Source organism: Octopus sinensis, unplaced genomic scaffold (assembly GCF_006345805.1).
Source record: "Octopus sinensis unplaced genomic scaffold, ASM634580v1 Contig11448, whole genome shotgun sequence".
In the NCBI taxonomy this organism is placed as follows: Eukaryota; Metazoa; Mollusca; class Cephalopoda; order Octopoda; family Octopodidae; genus Octopus; species Octopus sinensis.
The window spans coordinates 58,626-67,500 of record NW_021832375.1 but is presented as its reverse complement, the minus strand read 5'-3'; the positions used below and the strand labels follow the sequence as shown (position 1 = coordinate 67,500).

Here is an 8,875-nt window from a genome sequence, read left to right as displayed (position 1 = left end):
GTAGGCATAAATGCATATATATGCAGGCATATACATCTATATTTATATGAATATATATACAAATGCTGACAAGTGTGTGTGTGTACAGATTTGATAATGATGATGATGATGATGATGATGATAGTCGTTTAATGGCTTAGATTAACAATCGACCTTTTGTTTGGCAAAACAAATTTTGTCAAGTCAGGTTTAAAGTCAGCAGGTGATAAACACTATTCAACAATTACAAAATAAGTGACACACCCAACCATTATACACACACACACCTAACCATTACACACACCTAACCATACACACACATACACACACACACACACACCTAACCATTACACACACACACACACACCACATCCAGCTAATACCTTGTTACTAATGTTTAGAGCCCTGCCCAGGAGCTTCACATTCCGCATTCGAATTCCACCAATGTCAATTTGACTTTTATGCTTTTAGGGTCGATTAAATAAGGACCAGTTGAATATGGAGGTCGATATAAAAGGAAAGAAAATCTCATCGAAGTTGCTTCTATGTTTCTTATCAAATGTCCGTACTGTAATTGTTTTCAGAACCTTCTTAACAAGCTGCAAACATTTATATATATATATTATATTAAATTAGAGATAAAATCACTATTAGGCAAATCTAACAGTGAAAAACATAAGCCAATACATAAAATTGATTTAAAAATATAAAAGTTAAAATTTAAAAAATTATTTAAATAATTTAAACTTATAAATTTTAAATATATATATACAAATACATATATATATATATGTGTGTGTGTGTATGTATGTATGTATATTTTTATATTTATATATTATTTTATTCATTAATTAATTTTTTTTATTATATAAGTATCAAAATTATTAAAAGTTGTAATACTTTTGATATTTATATGATAATAAAATAAATTAATAAATAAATAATTAAATAAATTAATTAATTAATAAATTATTAAATAAAATAATATATAAATATAAAAGATACATACATACACACATTTATATATATATATATATATTTGTATATATATATTTAAAATTTATAAGTATAAATTATGTAAATAATTTTTTAAAGTTTAACTTTTATATTTTTAAATTAATTTTATGTATTGGCTTATGTTTTTCACTGTTTGATTTGTCTAATAGTGGTTTTATCTCTAATTTAATATGATACAATATAATATATTTATACTATAAAATTGGATTTAATCCTAAATATAATTTTTCCCAGTAACTTTGGATTTATTCCCTAATATTATACATATATATATATATATATATATATACTTTGATACTTTGATACTTTGATAGGTTTCGGCCATTATTGGCCCAGGCCATGTCTAACTTAATAGCACCATGACGGGCTTCTTTCAGTTTCCGTTCACCAAATTCACTCACAAGATTTTGATGGCCCAAGGCTACAGTAAACACACTTGCCTAAATAGCCTCACACGCTCTTTCTCTCCTCCTCTCACTCTCTCCTCTCTCTCTCTCTCTCCCCTGGTGTGTTTATGTCCGCGTAACTTAGCTGTTCGGCAAAACAGATCGATAGGATAAGTACTCGGCTTACAAAGGATATGTCCCCGGATTGATTTGTTTGACTGGAGGCGGTGCTGCAGCATGGCCTCAGTCAAATGCCTCAAAATATAGGGGAATGAACAAAAGAATATAGAGAGTTGGAGACGTATGTGGGTGTATATAGAGTTGTTTACTGGGATAGAAGTATAATTTTTTTTTTATAAAAGCGACTTCAGTTGTTAATGTTAAGTCAAGTGTAACAACACTCTTCGCTTATTGTGGCATAAGTCACACAAACACCTTTTCTTCGATTCGCACACACACAGGCACACCTGTTTCATACTAACAATTACTACTAGAGACACACTCAATGACTTGTTAGTAATATTTATAACTATTCCTTGGTAATTTACATTCTGGGTTCGAATCCCGTCACCTTTTATCATTTGAGGGTCGATACAATTCTCTCAAGATTAACTTTGGCGTCGATATAATTAATTAGCAAAAGTTAAACCCTTATAATTGTAGTAAGCAGAATTATTTGTAGCTCGAGGTGCACCTTGTAGATGATTATTCTATTTATATAAGGACGTAGGGTGTAGGCGCGTGGCTTAGTGGTTAGGGTGTCAGCATCATGATCGCATGATTGTGGTTTCGATTCCTGGACGTGGCGACGCGTTGGGTTCTTGAGCAAAACACTTCATTTCACGTTGCTCCAGTCCACTCAGCAGGCAAAAATGAGTAACGTTGCGATGGACTGGCGACCCCTCCAGCTGGGGATCACATACGCCATTGAAACCGGGAAACCGGGCCCATGAGCTTGTCTAGGCTTTAAAAGGGCGAATTTATTTTGTGAAGGCGCAATGGCTCTGTGGTTAGGGGAGCGGACTCGCGGTCGGAGGATGGCGGTTTCGATTCCCAGACCGTGTGTTGTGTGTGTTTATTGAGCGAAAACACCTAATGCTCCACGAGGCTCAGGCAGGGTGTGGTGGCGAAGCCCTGTTCTACTCTTTCGCCCCAACTTTCTCTCATACTTTCTTCCTGTTTCTTTGGTAACGCTGTGATGGACTGGCGTCCCGTCCAGCTGGGGAACACATATGCCACATAAACCGGGAAACCGGGCCCATGAGCGCTGACTAGGCTTGAAAAGGGCGCATAAAAAGATACGGATAGAGAATGGCACAGAGAACGAGTGTGAGTGAAAGAGAGGGAGAGTTTGAGTGAGGGCAAAACAATCTCATAAACCCCACTCCCAAGGAAGAGAAACTATGAGTTACTTCTACACATCCTCTTGGAGATTATGTGAAGTTAATTTCACATGTGCCCCCGTCCAACTCCCGCATCTGGAGCCCACTTCTCTCTTAACTTCCATACCTCTGTATCTATTCTTGGCCTTTACTTTGCACGGGTTGCACCCTATAGTATTTCTGTTTTACTTCCATCAAATCAGTTTCCACCATGGTAACAAGCTCCTATCTTCTTCCTTACTAATTCTTCAGATCCTTTCAACCAAAACAGCTTCGTCATCAACATTTATTCTTGTTAGATAGTAACATTATCGTTAATAATATTTATATATCTTGTATATATAGGCGCAGGAGTGGCTGTATAGGCGCAGGAGTGGCTGTATAGGCGCAGGAGTGGCTGTGTGGTAGGTAGCTTGTTTACCAACCACATGGTTCCGGGTTCAGTCCCACTGCGTGCCACCTTGGGCAGGTGTTATCTACTATAGCCTCGGGCCGACCAAAGCATTGTGAGTGGATTTGGTAGACGGAAACTGAAAGAAGCCTGTCGTATATATATATATATATATATATATATATATATATATATTATATATATATATATATATTATATATATATATATATATATATATATATATATATATATATATAGGCGCAGGAGTGGCTGTGTGGTAAGTAGCTTGTTTACCAACCACATGGTTCCGGGTTCAGTCCCACTGCGTGGCACCTTGGGCAAGTGTCTTCTACTATAGCCTCGGGCCGACCAAAGCCTTGTGAGTGGATTTGGTAGACGGAAACTGAAAGAAGCCCGTCGTATATATGTATATATATATATGCGTGTGTGTGTTTGTGTCTGTGTTAGTCCTCCTAGCATTGCTTGACAACCGATGCTGGTGTGTTTATGTCCCCGTTACTTAGCGGTTCGGCAAAAGAGACCGATAGAATAAGTACTGGGCTTACAAAAGAATAAGTCCCGGTGTCGAGTTGCTCGATTAAAGGCGGTGCTCCAGCATGGCCGCAGTCAAATGACTGAAACAAGTAAAAGAAACGAATAAAAGAAAAGAAACGAATATATAGATATATGTGTGTGCGTGTACATATATACTACTATGGCACTCCGTCGGTTGAGACGAAGAGGTTTCCAGTTGATCCAGTCAACGGAAGACTACTCGTGAAATTCTAGGCACAAGGTCCGAAATTTTAGGGGAGTGGGCCATCGATTAGATCTACACCAGTACGAAACTTGTACTTGATTTATCTACACCGAAAGGATGAAAGGCAAAGTCGACCTCGACGGAATTTAAACTCAGAAAGTAAAGACAGACGAAATACCTATTTCATTACTACCAACAGGGGGCTAAACACAGAGGGGACGAACAAGGACAGACAAACGGACGAAGTCGATTATATCAACCCCAGTGCGTAACTGGTCCTTATTTAATCGACCCCGAAACGATGAAAGGCAAAGTCGACCTCGGCGGAATTTGAACTCAGAACGTAGCGGCAGACGAAATACTGCTAAGTATTTCGCCAGGCGGGCTAACGTTTCTGCCAGCACGCCGCCTTAGACTCTTCGTGAAATTAATATGCAAGTAGCTGAGTACTCCACAGACACGTGTACCCTTAACGTAGTTCTCGGTGAGATTCAGCGTGACACATAGTGTGACATGGCTGGCCCCTTTGAAATACAGGTACAACAGAAACAGGAAGACAGAGTGAGAGAAAGTTGTGGTGAAATAATACAGCAGGGTTCGCCACCAGCCCTTGCTGGAGCCTCGAAGAGCTTTACGTGTTTTAGTTTAATGAACATTTGCGATGAGTTGGACTTTATTTCACATTCCTTGACAAGAATGACTCACCCTGCGATGGACTGTTGTCCCGTCCATATGCGGAATATATATGCCAAGGTAGACTGTTCCCATGCGTCTAGCTGCCAACAGAAGTAACTTTATTTACTATTTATATATGTATATATATGTGTATGTATATGTGCGTATATATGTATGTATTTGCTTGCTTTTTAAGTCTAGTATTTATTCTATCGGTACCTTTTGCCGAACCGCAAAGTTACGGGGACGTAAACACTACAGCATTGGTTGTGAAGCGATGGTGCGGTGACAAACACAAACACAAACATATATATATATATATACATCCGATGGGCTTCTTTCAGTTTCCATCTACCTAATCTACTCACAAGGATTGGGTCAGCCCGTGGCTATAGAATAAGACACTCACCAAAGGTGCCTCGCAGTGAGATTGAACTCAGAACAATGTGGTAGGTAAGCAAGCTTCTCACCACACAGTCACGTGTCACTTTTCAACTTTCTATATATGAATGTATATATTTGTCTATATAAATATATTGTTATGAGCACACGTACATCGAGAAATGGATATATATATATATATATATATATATATATATATATATATATATATATATATATATATATATATATATATATATATATATATATATATATATATATACACACATACATACATGCACAGATATATACAGAAACACAAACACAACAAAATCGAAGTAGTCGCCACACGCATGCACGGGCACACACACACACAAAGCGTCAATTACTGCTATGTCTTGATAACCACATATCCTGTTGGTATTATTTATAGTTATTTGCTGGGAGCTTACATTCTGGGTTCGAATTCTATTATTCAACACTAAATTATCATTTCAGGGTTGACGAAATAACAACTATGAAACTACATATATATATAAGTATGTATGAAAGTATATATTCATCCACTCTCACTAATGAGGGTGGGTAAATGTATGTATATATATATATATATATATATATATATATATATAGACATATATATTTGCATGTATATATATATATATATATATATATATATATATATATGAATATATACATACATATATACATACATATATATATATATATATACGACTCTTTGTTTGTCTCTCTCTCTCTCTCACTTTTACTTGATCTGTCCCCTTCTCTCTCTACTCATCCTCTTTTTCTCTTCTCTTTCCTCTGATTCTTTGGTCTAATCTTCCACTACCCTCCTATTTCTTTGTCTCGCTCTGCACTCACAGGTCGCTCTTCGACACCCATCCCTTCTCCTCTCTGATTCCTTCTTTCTCTCTCTTCTCGCTCTTTGTCGCGTTTGTCCCTCCTCTCTCTCTCTCTCCTCTCTCTCTCTCTCTTCCGTTGCTTCTCTTTCTTTTCTTTTCTCTCTTCTCTGTCACGTGACTGCTGGCCGAAATCTGCCTTTCAGCTTCTGACCAGCGTCGTGTTAACATCGTTGTTTTTCGTCCGCCGCTATAGGCATCGCCGATAAGGCTCCTTTCCTTGCGCCAGAGAAAAAATTTGTTTGCTTGTTATCAGTCGTAAGACACTTGTTGTTGTTTTCACCGTTAATGCTTCTGTATTTCATGTTTCTGTATTCCATTATTTTTTTGTTTTTTTATATTCGTCCCTTTTGCTGTCCTGGTGTCCGTATGCATTCGATCCTTCTTCCAGGAAATCTACGCTCCCAGCTTAGTTTTTCTAATGCTCGTTGCTTAGTTTTTCTTGGAGGGCTGGCCGTGATCTAGTAATCTCAAGATTAATCAGCCGAAATTACTACGATGATCCGGTTCTTGACTGAAGACTGAGGGTTTCGAATGTCCTGTCCGTGTTTATTGTATCGTCTTCTAAGAGTTATACGTTCTTGTCCATGTTGTATTTTTCTACATACCTTTATATATATATATATATATATACACACATATATACTTGCATGTATATATATATATATATATACATACACATATACATACATATATATATATATACACACACACACACATATAATATATATATATATATATGTATATGTAAATATATAGATATATATATACACACATATATACATGTATATATATACACACACACACACACATATTTATATATATATATATATATATTGTTAAAATCATCATAGCATATTTCTAAGGAGTTGTTTTGCTGCTATTTCTAGCATTTAAATTGTCTTCCACAACGTCCTTCTTTAGTGGGAGAGAGTCAGACAGAGAGTGAGAAAGAGTCAAAAAGAGAGTGAGAATGAACATTGAACAGCTTTATAGAGAGGGGGATTAGATAAACTAGATTGTCTACCTGTTTTATTCTCTCCCTCACTCTAAGTCTAATTATATATGTATCTATTTCTCCCTCTGCCTTTCATTCTATCTATTTCACCCTCTCTTGATCTCTTATTCTATTTCTCTTCCACTCTCTCTCTCTATATCATTCTCACCCACGCATTTTCTTGTCGCTTTCCATAAAATTTTAAACATGGAGAGTAGACAAAAATTTAGATTTCAATACATATGGCTTCTATTCGTCTGAATTGTTCAAACACGCCCCAGCTGGAACATGTTATATACATATACCACATATAATTATACACAAATCATGTATATATATACACGAAATTATTAAAATTATGAAAAAGAGTATCTAAGAGATACCATCATACTAGACATAGCAGCCAAAACTTGAGTCTAAAACCACCTTAAATGTTCACACCAGGAGAGAAGAGAGACAAAATAAACTAACAAAACAGATAATAATAATAAACTCGTTTGCTAGTTAACGCCAACCACTCCGTGAGTGTAGTGGGTGCTTTTTATGTGCCAGGGGAGGCTGGCAACGACCACGATCGGTTGGTGCTTTTTTCGTGCCACGGCAATCATCATCATCATCACCACATACCGTCCACCTTCCATGCATTCATGAGTAAGATGGATGACAGGAGCCATCCAGGTAGAAAAAACTACCCTGGGCTACTGTCTATTTTGGCAGGGATTTTACAGCTGGATGCCCTTCCAAACGCCAACCACAAGTTTTGGCCCACTGTATGACACCTTGGGCAAGTACCTTCTTCTATGTGTGTGTGTGTGTGTGTGTATGTTTCCATTTGCCTTTACTGAAAATTGCTCAGCAATGAACGATTAGATTATCATTTTCCCTGTTAATAGACAAACCATTGGAATAAGTGATCCCTTGAACAACAGGTAAGGGTTAATAACATGAAGGGGATCCAGATGCAGAAAGAATGGATCAATAATATACACACACACACACACACACAACACACACACACATGCACACACAAACGTACACACACAAACACATTCAGTTTTAATTTATAGACACACATTAATTTACAGGGTACAACCTAAGACGAGTGGTCCCGGTGCGCGCAATCGTGTACAAGCGCATCTGAGGAAGCTAGTCGTGACTAGTCGATCCTTACTTTGTGTTTTTGTGTTTCATTTACTTTGCTAGGTAGTCGTTGTAGGATCGACTAGTCACGACTATCTAGCGCGCGTGCGCGAGTAAACGAGTGCGCGCACCAGGACCACTCTTCTTAAATAAACGGTACCCAGATTCCACAGCGGAGAAATCCACCCTTGTTAAAACATCTACACAAAACCCTACCATTTCAGGCTGACTTAACAGAGACCCTACTCTGTGTTACCTCCATCTCTGTCCCCCACAAAGCGGCCACGCCCTTGTAAGTTTCGTAACGAAAAACAAAAGCATTAATTTCCTGATCTCATAATTGGATCACGCACTTTTACGATAATTAATATCGTATCATTAATTTATAGACACACAGACAGAGTTTAAGATGAAAGGATGTTCATTCAAGCGTTAAATGGCCCCAAATGAAATAAAAATGCCTTACCTCAGTTTAGTTTTAAACGGTTGCAACGGATCCGGGGTCCCAATTAATTTCAAATTTACTGTTGCCGGAAGTAGATTTAAGTTGGAATAGGAGATGGCAAGTAAGTGGAGATAACTCTCGAAATAGAGGCGGGGTTGGCGGTGCGTTAAGTAGCTTGCGTACCAAGCACATGGTTCCGGGTTCAGTCCCACTGCGTGGCACCTTGAGCGAGTGACTTCTGCTATAGCCTCGGGCGACCAAAGCCTTGTGAGTGAATCTGGTTGACGGAAACTGAAGGAAGCCCCGTCGTAAATATGTACATATATATATATATATATATATATATATATGTGCGTGTGTGTGTGTATGAATATATTTGGGAGATGGAAACTGAAAGAAGC

The 8,875-nt window shown here is 37.6% G+C and overlaps 1 protein-coding gene across 1 annotated transcript in view; it reads right to left on the bottom strand.

Moving 5' to 3' along the window:
* The window catches only part of LOC115228946 (E3 ubiquitin-protein ligase MIB2-like), a 78,148-nt gene extending 69,555 nt beyond the window's left edge, over positions 1-8,593 (bottom strand). The window contains exon 1 of the mRNA XM_029799390.2: positions 8,496-8,593. The gene's annotated coding sequence lies outside the window, so the exon portion shown is untranslated. The remainder of the gene's footprint in view (positions 1-8,495) is intronic.
* Between the last annotated feature and the right edge of the window lie 282 nt (positions 8,594-8,875).